General features: G+C 44.6%; 1 long non-coding RNA gene across 1 annotated transcript in view; it reads right to left on the bottom strand.

Annotated features, from left to right (window-relative positions):
- Positions 1 to 543: 543 nt before the first annotated feature.
- The window catches only part of LOC141145767 (uncharacterized), a 59,157-nt gene continuing 52,007 nt past the window's right edge, over positions 544 to 7,693 (bottom strand). Inside the window, exons 3-4 of the long non-coding RNA XR_012244629.1 lie at positions 4,142 to 4,261; positions 544 to 563 (exon numbers count right to left, since the gene is read on the bottom strand). This is a non-coding gene — a long non-coding RNA (uncharacterized lncRNA). The remainder of the gene's footprint in view (positions 564 to 4,141; positions 4,262 to 7,693) is intronic.

Genomic DNA, 7,693 nt, shown 5'->3' with positions numbered 1-7,693 from the left:
CATTTATCATTTTCCTTCCACTTCACAATTATGTGCCACTTTGTGTTGGTCTATCACATAAAATCCCAATAAAATACATTTGCGTTTTTGGTTGTAACATGAGAAAATGTGGACAATTTCAAGGGGTATGAATACTTTTACTGTATCATGAGTTGTAGATATAGGAATTTTTAGCGGGGGGGGGGGGGGTTCCCTGAAGTCGGAAAGATATTTTAAGGGTTCCTCTGTGTTGAAAAGATTGAGAAAGGCTTCTATACACATTGCAAGAAACGGACAAACAATTCAAAGCTTTCACATTACATCTTGTTTTTATTGATGCTGATTGGACAATGTGTTATCCCACTTCTTATATCAGAGAAGGGAGCTGCCGATGACCATCACAAGGGTTCCCACCACCAGGACAATGATGGAATAGCTGGACTTGATGCTGTTGGCTCCGCTGGTGTTGCACAGGTCGGTGGTGCAGCAGGATGTGTAGCCCGACGCCATCCCTAAGACACTGCCACTGCTTGCCGTGCAGCTGGCTGTGCAGGATTTGGCTATTGAGGTTACAGAAACTCCAACTAGAGAGAGAACAAATATAACAGTCTTTAATTTTCAGCCTAATATCCTTCCTGAATGAAATCTGGATCTGGGATGGAATTACTGTGTAAATCAGTGCTTAAAGTGGATGTAACCCCATTCATGAAATTTGACTTAAGCACATATATCTGTAGTGTTTACTTATCTCTCTGTAAAGCTCTAAGTGCTGTGTTTTTCTGCTGCTCCGTTCCTCTGTTATCAGCATGATACCTTCTGACAAGTTCTCCAGCACAGGAGATAAAAGCAGCTGAAAATTAGTTTCGGGGAGGGAGCTTAGAGGGAGATTAGCAGAGAGCTTGTCTATTCAGACTGCAGCTCTGCAGGTTTATTCATTCTTCTATCTATATGGGGGGGGGGTGCTTTTCCTCCAATCAGCTCTCACACAGTGTATGCCCAGACTCCCCTCCTATTGCTGGAAGAGGAAACAAGATTTCTAACACGATCTGCACTTTCTAAGGAGTGCAGAAAACAGAAGACAGCAGATATACAAATAAAACTTATGTAGGGAGATTTGTTTCATCTCTGTGTATCATCTGAGGCTGTTCACTTCACTGGGTGTATGGAGGGTTTACATCTACTTTAAAGTGTTTGTTAACCCAGCACTTCATATTCCTGTTATCCTGCTGTACCATGTACAGTACTTGTATGAGAAAGTCTCCTCTTCTTTTTGGATTTGATACCCCCACTATCATTCTCTATTTACCACCACTATCATTCCTCTGTATACACCCACTATCATTCCTCTGTATACACCCGCTCTCATTCCTCTGTATACACCCACTATCATTCTCTATATACCCCCACTATCATTCCTCTGTATACCCCCACTATCATTCCTCTGTATACCCCCACTATCATTCCTCTGTATACCCCCGCTATCATTCCTCTGTATACCCCCACTATCATTCCTCTGTATACCCCCGCTATCATTCTTTATATACCCCCACTATCATTCCTCTGTATACACCCACTATCATTCCTCTATATACCCCCACTATCATTCCTCTATATACCCCCACTATCATTCCTCTGTATACCCCCGCTATCATTCTCTATATACCCCCACTATCATTCCTCTGTATACACCCACTATAATTCCTCTGTATACCCCCACTATCATTCCTCTATATACCCCCACTATCATTCCTCTGTATACACCCACTATAATTCCTCTGTATACCCCCACTATCATTCCTCTATATACCCCCACTATCATTCCTCTGTATACCCCCACTATCATTCCTCTGTATACACCTACTATCATTCCTCTCTATACACCCGCTATAATTCCTCTCTATACACCCGCTATCATTCCTCTATATACACCCGCTATCATTCCTCTGTATACACCCACTAATATTCCTCTGTATACAGCCGCTATCATTCCTCTATATACCCCCACTATCATTCCTCTATATACCCCCACTATCATTCCTCTGTATACCCCACTATCATTCCTCTGTATACACCCGCTATCATTCCTCTGTATACACCCACTATCATTCCTCTGTATACACCCACTATCATTCCTCTGTATACACCCACTATCATTCCTCTATATACACCCACTATCATTCCTCTGTATACACCCACTATCATTACACTATCATTACGAAGTTGATAAACTCCTCTCCATGGCCCACCTCACTACATGTCCCCTGGACCCTGTCCCCTCTCAATTACTGCGACCACCTTCCCACTCTATCCTCAACTCCCTAACCCACATCTCCAACCTCTCCCTCTCCTCCGGCACCTTTCCTTCCCCGCTCAAACACTCACTGGTTACCCCCATACTCAAAAAACCCTCACTAGACCCCACCTGTTTGAATAACCTAAGACCTATCTCCCTGCTCCCGTTTGCCTCCAAGCTCATCGAACGCCCTGTTCATGACCAAATGAGTCGCTACCTTATGGACAACAACCTTCTCGACCCCCTACAGTGTGCCTTCCGCCCACAACATTCTACTGAAACTGCCCTACTAAAACTCACCAATGACCTAATAACTGCCAAAACCAATGGGCACTACTCCATACTCATACTTTTAGACCTCTCTGCTGCCTTTGACACAGTTGACCACCTGCTGCTCCTCAGCAAATTACACTCCCTTGGCTTCCGTGATTCTGCATTATCCTGGTTCTCCTCCTACCTATCTCAGCGCACTTTCAGTGTCACTTACAACTCCATCTCCCCCGCTCCCCTTCCTCTTTCTGTTGGGGTACCCCAAGGCTCCGTCCTTGGGCCTCTCCTTTTCTCACTCTATACCTCTTCCCTGGGCCAGTTGATGACCTCCCATGGCTTCCAATACCACCTCTATGCTGATGACACCCAGATCTATCTCTCCACTCCTCAACTCACCCCCTCTATCTCCTCACGGATCTCAAACTTGCTGAATGACATATCGGTATGGATGTCACACCACTTCTTCAAACTTAATCTTTCTAAAACTGAGCTTGTTATATTTCCTCCTTCACGGTCCCCCTCCTGTGACTTCACCATAAAATAACACCACAACCATTGGTCCCTCCACACATGCCAGGGTCCTGGATGTAATCCTTGACCTCTCCTCTCCTTCACCCCATATCCAATCACTGGCTAAATCCTGCCGCCTTAACCTCCGCAACATCTCCAGAATTCGACCCTTCCTGACTAATGACACCACAAAGCAACTTATTCACTCCTTGATAATTTCCCGCCTCGACTACTGCAACTCTCTCCTTAATGGCCTACCCTTAAGCAGGCTATTCCCCTTCAGTCTATTATAAATGCTGCTGCTAGACTAATACACCTCACTAATCGATCCGTGACTGCTGCTCCTCTCTGCCAATCCCTTCACTGGCTTCCCCTACCCCGCCGTGTAAAATTCAAAATGCTAACCATAACATACAAGGCCATTTACAACATCGCCCCCATCTACATCACCAATCTCATCTGCAGATATCGCCCAAATCGCCCCCTCCGCTCCTCCCAGGACCTCCTGCTCTCTAGCTCCCTTGTTACCTCCTCCCATGCTCACCTTCAGGACTTCTCCAGAGCCTCTCCTCCCATCCTCTGGAATTCCTTAGCCCAGTATGTCCGATCAGCCCCTAACCTGTCCACCTTTAGGAGATCCCTGAAAACTCATTTATTCAGGGAAGCCTATCCCACACCCACATAACTGTCCCCGAGCCACCCCCATCAAATCATTCTTTGCAGCTATTACCTTTTGTACCACCACCCCCTCCCTTTAGAATGTAAGCTCTACGAGCAGGGCTCTCCTGTACCTTCTGTATTGAACTGTACTGTAATTGTGTTGTCCCCCTTATACATTGTAAAGCGCTGCGTAAACTGTTGGTACTATAAATCGTTTATAATAATAATAATAATAAAATTATCATTGCTCTATATACACACACTATCATTCCTCTATATACACCCGCTATCATTCCTCTATATACACCCACTATCATTCCTCTATATACACTATCGATTGCTGATCTGCTGCAACTTGGTCTTGTTCTTTACACTTCATTATGGCTAATTTGTGCTCTTTGACCTCATGTTGGATATAAAGTGACTTACGGACTGTAGCGCTTCCTACAATGGTCTCGCAGTAGCCTTGTGTGGATGTGCAGTTAGTCGCTGTCATGCAGTCTCTGTTGCTGGTCGCAGAGACACACGTGTAACATTGCAGGGAATGGGCTGAAAGAGAACAAATTAAAGCATTACTCCACCTTTTAATAAAAGTGAGAAGTACACCGTCATTTGCACCAAAATAACAGTTACAACTTTACAATTACTATATTTCCTTGTCTTTGATTCGTTAATTTAATATCGCAACATGACATCACATTCCTCAGACAGGAAGTGAGGGAAAATCTCCAACACAAAAAAAAAAAGTCGCCATTTTGGAGAAGGCAACATAGAAGAACATCTGAAGGCTCCTTCTTGACAATCTAAAGAAGTGGGAAATCCATGTACTATGGCATGCAAGAGTCACATAGAATTAAAAAAAGTCTTCCCCGACCCGATCAAGCTTTCTTCTTTTGAGTCTCACCCCTCCCCCATCACTCCTCCTCCTTTTCTAACAAACATTTGTGCAAATATTTATATTTCATAATTTAGTTTGCTTTCACCATTCAATTTTCTAACAAATTGACTTTACCAATTGAAAACCACATACAGTGCCTTGAAAAAGTATTCACACCCCTTGAAATTTTCCTAAACTAAAATCTAGTGGAACCAATTGCCTTCAGAAGTCACCTAATTAGTAAATAGAGTCCACCTGTGTGTAATTTAATCTCAGTACAAATACAGCTGTTCTGTGAAGCCCTCAGAGGTTTGTTAGAGAACCTTAGTGTACAAACAGCATCATGAAGGCCAAGGAACACACCAGACAGGTCAGGGATAAGGTTGTGGAGAAGTATAAAGCAGGGTTCAGTTATAAAATAATATCCAAAGCTTTGAACATCTCACGGAGCTCTGTTCAATCCATCATCCGAAAAATGGAAAGAGTATGGCACAACTGCAAACCTACCAAGACATGGCCGTCCACCTAAACTGACCGGCCGGGCAAGGAGAGCATTCATCAGAGAAGCAGCCAGAGGCCCATGGTAACTCTGGAGGAGCTGCAGAGATCTACAGCTCAGGTGGGAGAATCTGTCCACAGGACAACTATTAGTCGTGCACTCCACAAATCTGCCCTTTATGGAAGAGTGGCAAGAAGAAAGACATTGGTGAAAGAAAACCATAAGAAGTTCCGTTTTCAGTTTGTGAGAAGCCATGTGGGGGACACAGCAAGCATGTGGAAGAAGGTGCTCTGGTCAGATGAGACCAAAATTGAACTTATTGACCTAAAAGCAAAACGCTATGTGTGGCGGAAAACTAACACTGCACATCACCCTGAACACACCATTCCCACTGTGAAACATGGTGGGGGCAGCATCATTTTCTTCAGCAGGGACAGGGAAGCTGGTCAGAGTTGATGGGAAGATGGATGGAGACAAATACAGGACAATCTTAGAAGAAAATCTGCAAAAGACTTGAGACTGGGGCGGAGGTTCACCTTCCAGCAGGACAACGACCCTAAACATACAGCCAGAGCTACAATGAAATGGTTTAGATCAAAGCATATCCATGTGTTAGAATGGCCCAGTCAAAGTTCAGACCTAAATCCAATTGAGAATCTGTGGCAAGACTTGAACATTTCTGTTCACAGACGCTCTCCATCCAATCTGACAGAGCTTGAGATATTATGCAAAGAAGAATGGGCAAAAACTTCCCTCTCTAGATGTGCAAAGCTGGTAGAGACATCCCCAAGAAGACTTGCAGCTGTAATTGCAGACAAAGGCGGTTCTACAAAGTATTGACTCAGGGGGGCGACATACAAATGTCCCCCCACACTTTTCACATATTTATTTGTATCATTTAGCATTTTCCTTCCACTTCACAATTATGTGCCACTTTGTGTTGGTCTATCCCAAATAAAATACATTTACGTTTTTCAAGGCACTGTGGATAGGAAGTGTGATAGACTCACCCGGGACAGAGCCTTTTGGAGGGGACTGAATGCTAGCCTCTTCCCTACCGACTATGGGCCCTGGCATTTAAAGGAGCTACAAGAATTTAGGAAGATATTCTGTATGTAATGCAAAAGGACATTATTAAGGAGGCCATGATGGTTTCTGCCAGTGTGAGACTCATATAGCAGATGTATGTGAAAGGAATGCTGATTAATGAGATCTGGAGAGCCCTGGGTCTCCTGTTGTCTACTTGTGTGGCTTCTAAGAGTCTTTCACCCATTGTTATTTGTGCTAATTAACCCTGCTATTGTATGAAGGTGTCCTGTGTTTATACTTATGATAATATATAATATACCGTGTGAAGCTCGGTGACAACAAGTCTGACCTGTAGTGAAATCCTGATTAATCACAACAATGGCCAGGTGGGCACGGAGTCACATCGGCTGCTTTAAAGGATTAGTTAATTAGCTCATGCTAATTTATGTTTCTGGTTACAGGTGTATTGTTAGAGTAATATGAGCGGGGGGGACCTCCTCTTCAACTGTATATAAGACTGTATTCCTGTTCTAATAAAGAGTTCATAGTGAGCAACCAAAAAAGTATTGTCTTGTTTGTTATCAGCGGTTGGAATATCTGATATCTATATTTAGACTGGGAGGAAGCGGTATATGACGAAAGCACTCAAGCGGAGTGTGGGACATTTCGTTACATTGGAGGCAAGAGGTGGGATGCTTCCTTCAGTCTGGGACATCCAAACCTCCACCTAGATCCAAGGCCCAGATAGCAGGAGAGGAGTTGAGGTACAGATACCAGCTGCCATGGAAGAGGAATTTGGAAGGAGGTTGCGAGAGATGCAGATACAGCACAGAGGACCAGTATCAGAGCAGGTACTGTTGGGATGGTATGATTCTATCCGCTGGAAACTCTGGAAGGAAGCATTAGCCCATGAGCAGCAACACCGGGGAAAAATTCTCTCCTCCTTCCACGAAAAGTACTGGTCGGAGTACGAAGTGCGAATGGTGTTTTTGGGCGAACAACCACATAAGGAAGAGAAAGTTGAGTTAACCAGGCTGGTCCAGGTGGAGATGTGGTTGGCTGAGAGCTACAGAGCCCTCCGCTGGTGTGTAGCCCAAGTGTGCCCGTGGACAGCGGACGACACCCCAACAGAAGGCTTTGGCTACGGCGACCTGGGGCAGTTATTAGAGAGGCTGTCACAGGGCCCTGACTTTGGGAGCGATTTGGAGTGGCGTTTGGAAGAAATCTGGAAATGTAGAGAACGGATGCCGAATATCTCAGACGTTCCCTGGGCACTAGAAGATTTGTAGTTTCTAGTCAATCAGGAATGGGAGCTGGAGATTGCCTATAGACAGCTGCTAGATTCTGCTCAGCGCCAGGTCTGCGCTCCCTTTCCCTGGGACTATCAGGAAATACCAGCTGACAACTCTGAAATCCTGGCTGAAGAGTTGGCAAGGTGGAAGAGTAACAGTGTGCTTTGCCAACCTGCCCCCCGCAGCTATGGACGCGGAGGTCTTATGGTGGATGCAGCAAGTGCTGACTGACCTTGATGATCCTGTTTCTGCAAGGAAAATAAAACACTGCTTTTTTTTTTTTT

The sequence above is a fragment of the Aquarana catesbeiana genome, linkage group LG05, assembly GCF_042186555.1.
Source record: "Aquarana catesbeiana isolate 2022-GZ linkage group LG05, ASM4218655v1, whole genome shotgun sequence".
NCBI classification, from domain to species: domain Eukaryota; kingdom Metazoa; phylum Chordata; class Amphibia; order Anura; family Ranidae; genus Aquarana; species Aquarana catesbeiana.
The sequence above is the reverse complement of the archived record's forward strand: the minus strand, read 5'-3'. Positions and strand labels throughout refer to the sequence as shown.